General features: G+C 38.0%; 1 protein-coding gene across 1 annotated transcript in view; it reads left to right on the forward strand.

The window, feature by feature from the left end:
• Positions 1-13,657, forward strand: part of SEMA3A (semaphorin 3A) — a 460,613-nt gene that overhangs the window by 83,373 nt on the left and 363,583 nt on the right. Inside the window, exon 2 of the mRNA XM_084786809.1 lies at positions 12,351-12,432. The gene's annotated coding sequence lies outside the window, so the exon portion shown is untranslated. The remainder of the gene's footprint in view (positions 1-12,350; positions 12,433-13,657) is intronic.

A 13,657-nucleotide genomic window follows, 5' to 3' on the forward strand; every position in this document is an offset into this window, starting at 1 on the left:
TTCGCTCCAGCAAATCTTGATTATTCCAAGAAATGCTATGAAAATTGTCTTTTACTTTTATGAAGCTAATATATTAACTATTGTAATTGAATACATGTAAAATATATGTAAAATAAAATGTAATTGTGTGTAAACATAAAGAGACTGGGTTTGGGCCCTTTACATATATGAGACTCATGGTATACAAGTCCTCAGAAAAACTTGAGTAACAGATCGCATACATACCAAATCTGTGACACTGGATTAAAAGCATGATGCAATAATATGTGTAATTTGCCATAAAATCTATGGCACAATATATAAGAAGTGGGTTCACAATACAAATGGCTAGTTTGCAAGCAGAAATAGAATGGAAAGAATGCTTTCCACATTTAGCCTTTCAATACTGGGAAAACAGCTATTTTGTTTAATAAATGCTAAAAGTGAAATAACTCTATTTTCAATTGGACAAATTGCCCCAAAGTAAAACAAACCAAACCAACCAACCAAACAAACAAACAAAAACCAAAAAAACCAAAAATCAGAATAAGGATGTGGCTTTCAATTATTGGATAATTAAAGTGCAGACCAAAAAATATGTTATAAATATGGGTTTTCTTGGATGTTCAAATAGATTTTATGGAAATCTGTTATACTGAAAGAATGAGATAACAGCATAGGAGCTTCAATATATAAAATCTAGAATGTGTTGGATATCTGTGTATGATCCAGACACAGGGGGATTCTGAAATGGGGTTAACACAGTGTTAAAAGTTATACCAGCAATACAGTTGAGTTTGTATCCCTCAAAAAGAAAGTGCTATAGTAAACATAACAATGCTCTACATCCTTAAAATTTTCTGTGATAGATGAGTAGCTATAGAAGGTTCTTAGATTTCAGAAAGAGGATTTCCCATTCCTGGGTCATTTTATGTCAATTTGACACAAGCTAGAGTCAGAAGGAAGCCTCAGTTGAGAGGACATCCTACTGAGACTCTAGGTAAGAGAAATATAGGAGATGGGGAAATAGAAGGACCCAGAGAGTCCTAGAAACCTACAAGAAGAACATCATGATGGGTGGATCGTGGCACAGAGGGGTCTGCTCAAACTATTGCACTAACCAAGGACAATACAAATAGTAAACATCAAACCCCTAATCTGATCTACCCAATAGACAGGACATTCTCCACAGTTATGTGGAGAGTGGGAACTGACTCTGACAGGAACTCTGGTGCTCCATATTTAACCATCTCCCCTTAGTGGGGAGGCCTGGTGGCAGCCAAAGAAAGAGTAAGCAGGCTACCAAAATGAGACTTGATAGGCTATGACCCTATAGTGGGAGAGGAGGTCTTCCTTGGTCTTAGACCTAGGGAAGGAAAATAGGGTGAAAGCAGAAGGGAGGGAGGATACAAGTGATGGGATAACAATTGAGTTGTAATCTGAATAAATTAATAAAATTAAAATTAAAAAAAGAAAAAATAAAATGGCTCCATAAGACCAGGCTGCAGGTAAGCTTTTTTTTCCATTATAATTTTTTTATTAATTCATTCATGTTACACCTCAATTGTTAGCCCATCCAGTGTATCCTTCCATTCCTCCCTCCCTCTTGCTTTCACCCTATTACCCTCTCCTATGCCTATGACTGAGGGGCACCTCCTCCCCATGAATATGATCCTAGCATATCAAGTCTCTTCTTGGTAGTCTGCTATCCTTCCTCTGAGTGCCACTGGGCCTCCCCATCAAGGAGACATGGTCAAATATGGGGCATCAGAGTTCATATGAAAGTCAGTCCCCATTCTCCACTTAACTGTCGAGAATGTCCTGTCCATTGGCTAGATCTGGGTAGGGGTTTGAAGTTTACAGCATGTATTGTCCTTGGCTGGTGCCATAGTTTGAGCGGGACCCCTGGGCCCAAATCTGCCCATCATAATTTTCTTCTTGTAGGTTTTTAGGACCCTCTTGATCCTTCTATTTCCCCATTCTCCCATGCTTCTCTCACCTAGAGTCCCAATAGGATGTCCTCACCTCTGTCCCACTTTCCTGGTAAGTGAAGACTTTCATGGGACATGCCCCTTGGGCTAGTGTCCAGTTATAAGTGAGTATATACCATTTGACTCTTTCTGCTTCTGGGTTAACTCACTCACTATGATCATTTCTAGCTCAATCCATTTATCCACAAATTTCAGGAATTCCTTGTTTTTAACAGCTGAGTAGTATTACATAGTGTAAATGTACCACAGTTTTTTGTTTTTTTTTTTTTTATCCATTCTTCTACTGAGGGACACTTAGGCTATTTCCATGTTCTAACTATTATGAATAAGGCTGCTATTAGCATGGTTGAGCAAATTTCCTTGTTGTGTGTTGGAGAATCTTCTAGTTATATTCCAAGGAGTGGAATAGCTGGGTCTTGAGGAAGCCCTATTCCCAGTTTTCTGAGATAGCGCCAGATAGCATTCCAAAGTGACTGTACTTGTTTGCATTCCCACCAGCAATAAAGGAGTGTTCCTCTTTCTCTACATCCTTGCCAGCATGTGATTTCACTTGAATTTTTTATTTTAGCCATTCTGATGAAGCATGCAAGTAATACAGACCTAAGCTTCTCTAACAGAAGCTACATTCAAGATATGTAGGTAAGCTTTTAAGACATTTTCTTATGTTGGTGGGGCCACTCCAGTGCTAGTAGTCCTGATATCTATAAGAAAGAAGGCTGACCAAGCTATTAGGGGCACATCAGTAAGCAGCACCCCCCATGGCCTCTGCGTCAGCTCCTGCATCCAGGTCCTGTTATGTTTGAGTTTCTGTCTTAACTTCTTTCAGTGATGGACTATTATGTGGAAGTATAGGCCAAATGAACTCTTTCCCACCAACTGCTTTTTGTCATGGTGATTCATTCTATCAATACTAACCCTCTCCACACTCCAAGAAATAAAAATAAAGGGAAACAACATTCCTTTGAAAACACTGGAAACAAAGGGAAAATTATATGGAGATAATCTGAAAGAACCCACAGTAAGGAAAGCAAAAGCTTGCATCTTATGTTAGCACCGTGAGATCACCTGCTCCCTCGGTTCTAACATGTCTAGAGACCCGTGGTATTTTATGCCTCTCATTCTTTGAATGCTCTGCTAAAGTTCTGTTAATATTTATAGTTTTGTGTATATGTGTGCTTGTATAATGGAGATGAGGTTTTTATGTCACTTGCATTTATGATGTTTATGGCCCAGTATCGTGGCATCTTATCCTGTTATATAAATGCTTGATTCCTAGTTAAAAAGTACTGGGAGAGCCATAAGAATCATTTGGATCAATCTTTGTTTTATTAGAGAGTAGTATTGTATTTTTGTGAATATTAATCTGAATAAAGGCTATTTGGTGACCCAGGCCCTTCCCAAAGAAATAAACCTAAATATATTGAGCCTCTTTATTTTCATGCTTCAAGGGTTAGGAAGGGCCTGAGATTTTTCCACATTGATAAAGCAGAAGTGATACAGAGCAAGAGAGTGTGGCTCTTACTGGTTTTTTCAAAATATCTAAGTTAGCAACAGTGTTTGCTTGTTCTAGAGAGCATGGCGGGTGCCTACGGTGCATGCCTAGCATGAAGAAGGACATGGGTTCCCTCTCTAGCACCAATAGAATTCTGCTTGGTAGTGAAAACCTGTAATTCCAGTACCTGGGAGGTAGGGATGCAGGGAGTTCGAGCTTAAGGTTATCCTCAGATGTGTAGAGAGTTCCATGTGAGCATCTGAAAGGAAGGAAGCCATAGCTGAAGAAAAAGACAGAGAGGAAGAGAAAAAGTAGTCATAAGGGGAATGGAGACTGGGTCGATGACTTCCTGCAGAGAAGAAACAAATGGTTTTGGTGAATCCTTTGTCTCTGTAGTTCACTTTCGATGATAAGAAATAAAGCTGTGTTAAGATGCTAAGATTCTATTGTTGTTTTAGTATACTCACCTTTCTTGACTCAAACACTTCTGTAAACATGCTTCTATAAATGATCTTTAAAGAGTACAACACTATTTGTGGTTAGGAAAATAATGTTTGACTATTATTTTAACAGATGATAACTTGTTCAATTTTATTTTAATAATAATAATATTTTCATTAACTATTATTAATGTGTTACATTGTTGGAATTGCTTTCTATCCCTGAATCTCTGCAATATAGAGGCCTAAAATAAATTTTAACACATTTGACAAAGTCATAAGGATGTGAAAACTGAAGGTGATTATTTTTAAATTTTCCAGTGTCATAGAAAAGTGATCCCTGCTCTAACATCTTCACAAAAATAAATGGAACAAGGAACCAATGAGTTATTTAAAGGACTCATTAACTTTCATATGACCCTATTTGTAATTGAGACAGTTGTGTCCTAGATGCACCCTCCAAGAATGATTTATGAGGCTTCCCAGTACTCTAAATTGACTGACATGAAGGGAGGAAAAGTGTGCCTTAGCCAAACCTGTGAGGCCTAGGCAAAAGAGGAGACAGCTCTTAAATAATTCATGATACAGTCTAATATTTAGCATTTCAAAACATAATTATTTTTCTTACAGGGTTTAACATTCTAGGTCAATAAAGGGGTAAATTTATAAAAACATTCTAAGTTGCTACAAGTTGTAGCAAGGTTAGATGTAAAATCTTTTCACTTTATTCACGGTTGAAATGTACTTTCTACAAATGCATTGCATACTGCAAAATGGTGTAGTAAAGCATATTATTTTATTCTATGCTGGATTCCTATCTACACCACACAAGGTCAAATTATAATCTATGCTATTTGATCACAATATGTAGCTCCTTTGCATAAATTATAATTATATCACTTGTCATTTGCTGAAGGACATTATTTGCATTCGTAAGTTATCACTTTGATTAATCATAATTCGTTTCCATTATATCTTTGAAATAAAAATGTAAACCTATTTTAATGCATCAGAAGGATCACAATACCATTTATGCTTGTAGGTAATGAATAACTTAACAATTTACTCAGGTGGTCTGAACAGACTAAATGCTCCAGGCAAATCCAAACTAATGCCAAAAGGTCTTAAAAGTGCACTACCGTTATTGACAGTTGCCAGTGGGTAGTTATATCCCCTATGCCTTCTGAAATGGAAAGACTTCATGCAGATAACACAGATAACACAGGCTGCAGAAACTAGAAAATACCATCAGTGAGCCTCTAGCCAGGATGTGGGCCTTTTTACTGTCTTGGTTGAAGCTCAGGAAATCAGATTTCTACCTCCATAGAATTGTAACTTAGTAGGTTGAAGTTTCTTCCAGTCACTAACGTCTAGGTCTAGTTGATTTCTCATAGCTATAAAAGATACCCTCACACTCGTGCTGAGGCAATGGATCTGTGGACGATCTTTTTTAAAAGTGTCCTCTTTCTCCCTCTGTCTGCTTCAAAATCATCTTTGAATTAATAGATTGAGAGCACCTTGGGAATCTTTGAATAGAGTTCTTTCACAGTAGTTAGCTCATATCATAAAACAGGACCTTGAATGGTCACTCTTGAATATTTGTCCAAACATGCTTCCAAAAGATTTTGTGCATTGTCATAGGAGAGATCAACAGTGCTCTGTGTGTTTCAGTGTACCTGGACAATGGTGTTTTTAATTACTCTCAGATCATAATCAGATCACTAATCAGTTAAATAAATACATGTGTATACGTTTGTGTATGTGTGCGTGCACATGTGTTTGTGTGTAATTCTGTGCACACATGTGTAATAAAAGTACATAGAGCTCAGCAGTGGATCCTTACCTCCAACCTTGAATGAGACAGACTCGCTCCTGTGCTATTTCACAACACCAGGGACTTGCATGTCTCCATTCCCCACCTCTCCCAAGAAACCCTGATGTTACAATACCACATACAACTTTAAGTGGGCTCTGGGAATTAGAACTTAGGTTCTCACAAAAATATAGCACCCTAGTTTGTTTCTCTGTTGGCTGAAATAAAACACTGGCCAAGGAAACTGTGGGAGCAAAGGTTTTTTTTTTTTATCTTATACTTGTAAATCACGGTCCACCACTGAGAGAAATTAAGGCAGTAACCTGAAAAAAAAAACTGCAGCTGAGACCATGCCGTAAGGCTTATTACTGGCTTCTTCTCTTTGGCTTGCCATTTATATTTAACCCAGGGAAGTATGCTGGGTCCATGTCAAATATTAATCAAGAAGATGCTTCATAGTCAGGTCCACATGCCAGTCCCAAGGAGGCCATCCTGCCATTGAAGCTGTGGCATGTAGTAAATGCCTTACACACTGATCCATCTTCCCAAGTCACCCTTAAAATTGTTTAAGGTATCTCCTCATTTTCTTTTAGTGTGTCAACTTGATATTCACTAAAATGAAAACAGTTATAACATACATCAATCAGTCTCATATCCTTGGGAACGTACATTGAGCTAAATATTTTTATTTAAAAAAAATGCCACAGAACCTCTCATGTTACCATGAACTTCACTGAAATAACATTTCTAGAGACTAGAGAGATAGCTGAGCATTTCAGAGGCTTGCCATTCTTACAGAGGGCCGAAGTTCTAGCCTTAGCAATCACACTTGGCATCTCCAGCTCCTGGGTAATTCAATGTCTCTGCCCTCTTTGTGTACCGGGAACTCACACACGCCCGCACATGTGCGCACGCACACAAACACACACACAGAGACACACACACACATACACACACATACATACACACAGACCACACTCATGCACACACACACAAACACCACACTCACACAAACACACTCATAAGTGCAAAATTATTAAATAATAAAAGAAAATATTAACTATCAATTATCGTGAACTTAGTCCCAACTACCAACTAATAGCATAACTTAAATTATATATATATATTGGTTTGCCTGAATGTTTGTGTGTGCAAATGTGCATGCATAGAAGCCATGGAAGCCAGAAGAGGCCTTCAGATCCCATGGACCTTGAGGTGTAGACAGTTTGGACCTCCTGTGTGGGTGCTGGAAATCAAACTGGCTCCACTGCAAGAGCAGACAGCGATCTCAAGCACTGAGCCATCTCTACTGAGTCAAAATGTTTCAAATTTGTTGCCATACAAATATAATTTATGTTTTTAGTAACTGTGTATGAGTCATACTGCCAGTGTTTTTGCCTTGCTTCTCACAAATTATCCATTTCTGGAAAATATTTTGAGCATTAACATAGGAAGAAAAAAGCCACCAATACTTTGAAGTTTAATTGTCTACAAAATTGGATGAATTTTCCCATATTCATTTTGATGAGTGTAGAGTTGAATTTTTCTCCACCTTATTCGTGTTACGGAATAAGATGGTGATTTGAGAATACTTTTCAAAACAAGACCACTTCCTGAAGTTAAACTTTGTTCTTATAAATAGGCTCTATTGTATTCATATGTTTGGGAAATGAATCCAATAGCGTGCTTGTTGAACTGAATGAGCAGTGTACTCAATCCTTTGGAACTACATTCTAGAATTCAATGAATAGAGACAATTCATTCTGAGTATGATTTTTCTTCTTAACAATACTTTTTCCTCCTAAGTATATACTTTATCTTGCATGCATGCACCGGCATGTCTTAGTCAAGTTTTGAAGATACTAACTATGGAATTGTAAATGATCTCCAAGATTTATAAATTAACTTTTTAACCATTAAAAAAAATGGCTTAAGATTCCCGAACATTACTGAGACTTTGGATAAAAATTTTAAAACATCGAAGTAATTACATGTTATCAAATCATCAGTTAAAGGAAATTAGATAAATATGCCTTCCATATAATTTTTTCCAATTTTTTGTACTTTATTTTAATTTTTTCTACAATTTTATTAAATATTTTTACATATACATTCATAGGATTACATATAAGTACAATAAACTATCTACAGCAAAAAGAACCACAAAGCAATCAGGAATTATACGTTTATTATATAACCTTTTGCAAATTGAATTTATTTTAATTTGAACAAAGTATTTTGATCATACTCACCCCAACTCCTTTTGCCTAGTTCCTCCATGTTCCACCTTCCATTTCATCACTCCTCCTAAATTCATATCCTCTTTTACGTATATACATTTTTATCTTTATGATTTTGACAGCTGTATATATGAGTACAAAATTAAATAAACACACTGTAAGTAAACCTTTTTTTCCAGCTAAATAATCTTCCTACTGGGGCAGAAATTAACACCCCTGGAAATTCCCCAAGAATACAAAAGAACTCTGCAAATGATGGTGTCTAAGGGAATACTTCTTCTCACTGGTAGCAAAGCTCACCTCACATGAATATCTTCTCACCCACTGTATCCAGGTCTGCCACAAAGAATAAGAGGGTCCTCCAGATCAACTTAGGTGGAGTCTGGTTAGTTCTCTATATTTGAATCAAAGGTGGAATTTCCCCTTTCTATCTTCATATCACAGAAAGTTCTGGTTTGGGAGACAAGTAACAGAGACCAGTGAATAAAAGTATGGACACACCATACATCAGCTACAAAGTTCTTACCCTGGCAATGCCATGGGCACACCCAGGCAGGACCCTGTACTCCTTGGAGGGTATTCTCCATCCATAGAACAAGAATAAGAATTCGAGATGTCTGCTAGATGACTCAGCACTCTCTAATAGCCAATACTAAGAAAATTTGGAGTGGCAGATGCTACTGCACAGGGATATTAAAAGAGTAAGAGGAAATGGCATGTGAGACTAAGGTACCAATCGAGTTTGGACTCATAATGTCCTCATGTTGATGCTTTGTCCTTAGAAATTTTCACTTAACCAAACTACTTCATAGTTTGTGCGTCCACATAGTGGCCCAGAGCTCTAGCCATACAGTGGTGCCATATATAAGTATGAGTAAATATATATCCCAGTTGTGTCTGTCTGAGAAGCACATTAATCTTATGGTTCCCTATATTAAATAATCATCTGTTTTTAAAACACTTAAATTCCTCACTAGAAATACTGAGCACTATCAATACAGAGTTATTGATTCATTCGACTAATTATATTATTAGAAGCTCCCTTTTAATATTTTTTACATAAGTCTATTCTAAATATAAGTTATGTAGAGAAATGTTAAATGTCATTGTGTTTTTTCTGATTAAGTCAATTCTAGGAGATTGTTTTATCGTTATTATAAATACAACAAAATATTAAATTATAAATACTGAAACTCGAGTAAATAAGTCAAAAAGTAAGTAGGCCACAGGTTTTTTAAAACATCCTACCATATACACAATGGAATACTATTCAGCTATTAAAAACAAGGAATTCCCGAAATTTGTGGATAAATGGATTGAACTAGAAATAATCATAATGAGTGAGTTAACCCAGAAGCAGAAAGACTCAAATGGTATATACTCACTTATATCTGCATATTAGCCCAAGGGGCATGTCCCACGAAAGCCTTCATTTACCAGGAAACTGAGACAGAGGGGAGGACGTTCTATTGGGACTCGAGATGAGAGAAGCATGGGAGAATGGCAAAGTAGAAGGATCCAGAGGGTCCTAGAAGCCTACAAGTAGATCACTATGATAGGGAGATTTGGGCTCAGGGGTCCCTCTCAAACTAAGGCACCAGTCAAGAACAATACAGGCGGTAAACCTTAAACCTCTACCCAGATCTAGACAATGGACAGAACACTCTCCACAGTTGAGTGGAGAGTGGGATATGACTTTCTCACGTACTCTGGTGCCTCACCTTTGACCATGTCCCCTGGAGGGGGAGACCTGGTGGCACTCAGAAGAAGGACAGCAGGTTACCAAGAAGAGACTTGATACCCTATGAGCATATACAGGGGGAGATAATCCCCCTCAGGAACTGTCATAGGGGAAGGGAATAAGGGGAAAATGGGAGGGAGGGAAGAATGGGAGGATACAAGGGATGGGATAACCATTGAGATGTAACAAGAATAAATTAATAAAGGAGAAAAAATAAAAATAAAACATCCTACCATGCATGTATTTATATCTGTATCCACCCAGACAGGTATTCTGTCCTGTATTTAGGAAAAGTTTATAATTTTTTTCACAAAATATCATTAGGAAATGTTTATATATTGTCACTGAATAACTTCACAATAAATAAACATACACATGTGCATGACTAAAAACCATATGCGTGAAACATGTGTCTAATAAATACAGTCTTAAGTGTGGTATCCATAGTGTATAAAAATTTTTATACATATTGCATGTTCCTTTTAAAGGGATGTGGATGTGTTCTATTTCCTCATCTACACATATTTTTGAAAGTCTCTTTCTCTCAAGATTCATTGCTACTGTTTGAATTCATTTCCCTAAACAGAATTGTTGGCTGACGATGTGTGCACTAGCACACACTGTCTTTCCTGAATATAACGATGTGTGCACTAGCACACACTGTCTTTCCTGAATATAATGATGTGTGCACTAGCACACACGGTCCTTCCTGAATATGTAGTGGAATTTTGTCTCCAATAATGCAGCAGTGTCTTGAAGTATCTTGACCCTTCAGGGTCCATTGGTCTGGATTTTCTTCTCAGCTGTTTCTCTAGAAAAGTTGTAAGACACTTATACTCTTCCAGTCTCACGCGCAGACCTTCTTCATCATGCTTTTATAGTGGCACTTTTGTTTGGCTTTTTCTTTATAATTAAGGACTTCACACTCCTGAAAATCATATCATGTTAAGTGTTAATAACTACCTTTAAAAGATGCAATAGAATATATGAATATACATTAGTAGTTAACAAACTGTAAGTTAAACTTTCAAATAATACTGTTCTTTTCTATTTGCCATATACTTGGTGAAGAACTAATACACATTATATAAATAGTGATAAAGCCCCAAGGCTCAGAAAAAAAAAACCTTATTTATTTTCCAAGGGCAAATAAGTTTTGCAAAACATTTTTGCAATTTGTCTGTGTTTATACCATTCTTTTCTCGTCTTAAGGACTGTCACTTGAGGCTCACATTAGGAGACACAGAAACAAACACAGAACTTTGCTAGAAAATCAAAGCATGATTCTGGAGATTGGTTTTACTGATGAATTGCTATGGAGCAAGAAATAGAAATTTAGATCTGAGATCCAAATTTAGATCTCCATAAATAAAATCATGTTAAATTCTATTATGCATCATGTTGAATTGAATGTGCAGTAAAAACACAGCAGAAAGAAACCAGGATAAATGTGTTGGCCTTCAAGCAATCCTGAGATCAGGCAACCGGGGTCTCCTGATGTAAGCTCATCGTAGCTTCTTGAAGGTTGGCCAATGTTACTGAGTTAGTGGACTGGCCTGGGCCACCTTGGTCATGGCTTTTCTGATGCATGGGTTTCTCCTCAATTTCTCTCAACCACATGTTAGTCAGAGGTCTCTCTCTCTCTCTTCTGGCAAACATGACTGCAAGAAAACAAATAGCAACGTATTTCTTGGGTCCTTACTTGCAACTGATCCATTGTCACTTTCACCTCATTCTGTTTCTAAGAAAAACAAAGCCTCTTTACCAAATGAGTATCCTGCCTTGTGGCAAAAAGCACCAGGAGAGCAACTGACTTTTGTCTGAAAATAAATTGTTTCCCCCACTAAGATATAAACCTGTAGTCGAATCTAAATAAGGGCCAAAGGGAGATATTTTAGGTTTGCAAGGGAAGGAAGGATGCCATTGAATTTCTTGTCAGGTAGTTTCGTGCAGTGAAATTATTTTGTTCCTGTTTTCTAGGGGCCTCATTCTCTTGTGTGTTTCTCTGGGTTCAGTCTCCAAGGCAGAAACTTCTCTGTGAGTGACTCATTAAACCAGCCACCACTCTATCCACCCCCTCACCCTCATACCACAAAGACCAAAGCTGTGGCTGCTGTGTCACACGAGCATGACAGCACAAACCCAGAATTCTTATTCAACTTGTTCCAAAGAAGCATGCCACAGCGTTTTCAAAAGACCATTTGTAAATAATTGTGTTCAAGAAAAATACCATGCTTGCAAAGAACCAGATCCTGATGGTGCCCACAGTGAGTTCAGCAGAACCCGGGCGATAGATTCAGTCCCGAAGCTCTGCGAAGACGGAACGCCGGAAATGACTCTAGTGGCGGAAGGGTGAATGGATATTGTCTAAAAAGATAAGTCAGCTAAATGGAGAGTGAGACGACATGAGCCAAATTTAAAACAGAAATAGTGGAAATGATCTCTAGGATCCAATTCGGGAAGGAGTGAGGGAGATAAGGCTGCACTGAGTGGCCAGTGATGAGAGAACAAAGAGGTTAGCATTACTGGGGCCAGCTCAGAAATAGTTTCTAGGTGTGGAGAGATGGGCTTAAATTTTAAAAAGTTTACAAAGAAAGCGAGAGGTTTTTATACAGGTCCAAATTAAAGTTTTGTTCATTTGTCTTGTCTTCCAGGCCATTTTAAAGCACAACCCATGGGACAGCCTGTAAGGTGACAAAGGGAAGAACTCATCCAAGACAGCCTTCTCTTCTGCAGGTAAGGGAGAGAAACACTTTCTACCAGGCACTGCGATCCCAGGTAGCGTTTGACTTCAAGTGAGACCCACATCTCTTTAAGAAGAGTTTTAGCTTCTTTATGTCCTTATAGCCAAAGTGCTTAACATAATAATTTGAGAAGAAAGTAGAAAACTCAACCAAGTAACTCACTATTTTTATAACCCTATTACATGGAATATTTTTTCTTGACTGTGTCCCATGCTTTGGACTAATAAGTGAAATGACCATTACAATTCTATGTTTTTATATTTTCTTTTCTAATTTAACTAAGTTTTGATATTTCTTCATTTTAAAAAAGAATTTCATGTTATACATGCAATGAAATACAACCACATCTGCCCTTATTCCCTCCCTCTGACTGTCTCCATATTTGCACTAACATGTACTTTCCAGGATCATATGTATATGGTGAAGTCCCATTACAATGATACCCATATCTGTACAGGTATGGGGCCATCCACTGGAACATGAAAAAAGTATAAGTGGGCACATCTTTAAAAAGGAAGAGTTCTTCCTTCCCAGCAACTGTCAATTGCAATAGCTCCTCACTGAGAGGCAAGGCCTGGAGATCACCCCACCCCCATGCTGGGGTTTTGGCTGGCTTGATATTGCACAAGTCTTGTGCCAGTAAACACAGCTGCTGTCAGCTCATTAGCATAAGAGCAGTGTCCCCATAGCATGCCTTTCCATATTCTAGCTCTTACATTCTTTTCCTCTCCTTGCTGAACTTCAAGGACCTTAGGATATCTATAGATATCTCAGATAGGGCTGAGCCCCCAATCTCCTCTTTGTAGCATTTAACAAGTTCCACTTCTTTCCTTTGACTGCTGCTCACTGCAAAAGAAGCTTCTTTCACCAAGGTGTCTCACAATCTTGGTCTACGAGTATAAACGTAAACATTTGGAAAGCATGAACTTTTGGTAAAATAGCAATAGCATATTCCACCCATGATCTTCCCAGCCACAGGCTTTTGATGAAGATTACAGTATCAGGCATGAAATTCTGTCCCCTGTGGATCAATCTCAGAGCGCAATTTGAAAGGGGTGAGTTACCCAATGCATTCATGCTACTGCTGCCTCAGGAGGCACAGCTTGCCTGGCAGGTTGGTAGTGCAGCATTCAGAGCACTGTGCTGATTAAAAACCACTGATGGCTTTTCTCCCACTTCAACCTGTCTATCACCTTTCAGCACTATGTAATCTAGAC

This window comes from Acomys minous (genome assembly GCF_964271855.1).
Source record: "Acomys minous genome assembly, chromosome: 6".
Taxonomy (NCBI): Eukaryota; Metazoa; Chordata; class Mammalia; order Rodentia; family Muridae; genus Acomys; species Acomys minous.